Genomic DNA, 228 nt, shown 5'->3' with positions numbered 1-228 from the left:
AAGAAAAATGGGTAGGTAAAGAGTGATGATGAAAAGATAGAAAAGAAAGGATGTGACTCTATGAAAGCTAAAAATAAAATAACAATAAAGTAAAAGGAGCTACAAAACCTGAATGTCGCATTCGTGGTTGAAGAAAAGCAAGGGAAAGAAGGTAAAGCAATAATATATATTTTAAAAAAAGGGCAAAAAGAGGTTAAAAGCCTAGTGTAATGACAAGGAGGGCAGAAA

Source organism: Solanum tuberosum, unplaced genomic scaffold (genome assembly GCF_000226075.1).
Source record: "Solanum tuberosum cultivar DM 1-3 516 R44 unplaced genomic scaffold, SolTub_3.0 scf00234, whole genome shotgun sequence".
In the NCBI taxonomy this organism is placed as follows: Eukaryota; Viridiplantae; Streptophyta; class Magnoliopsida; order Solanales; family Solanaceae; genus Solanum; species Solanum tuberosum.
This window is presented reverse-complemented; position numbering follows the sequence as displayed.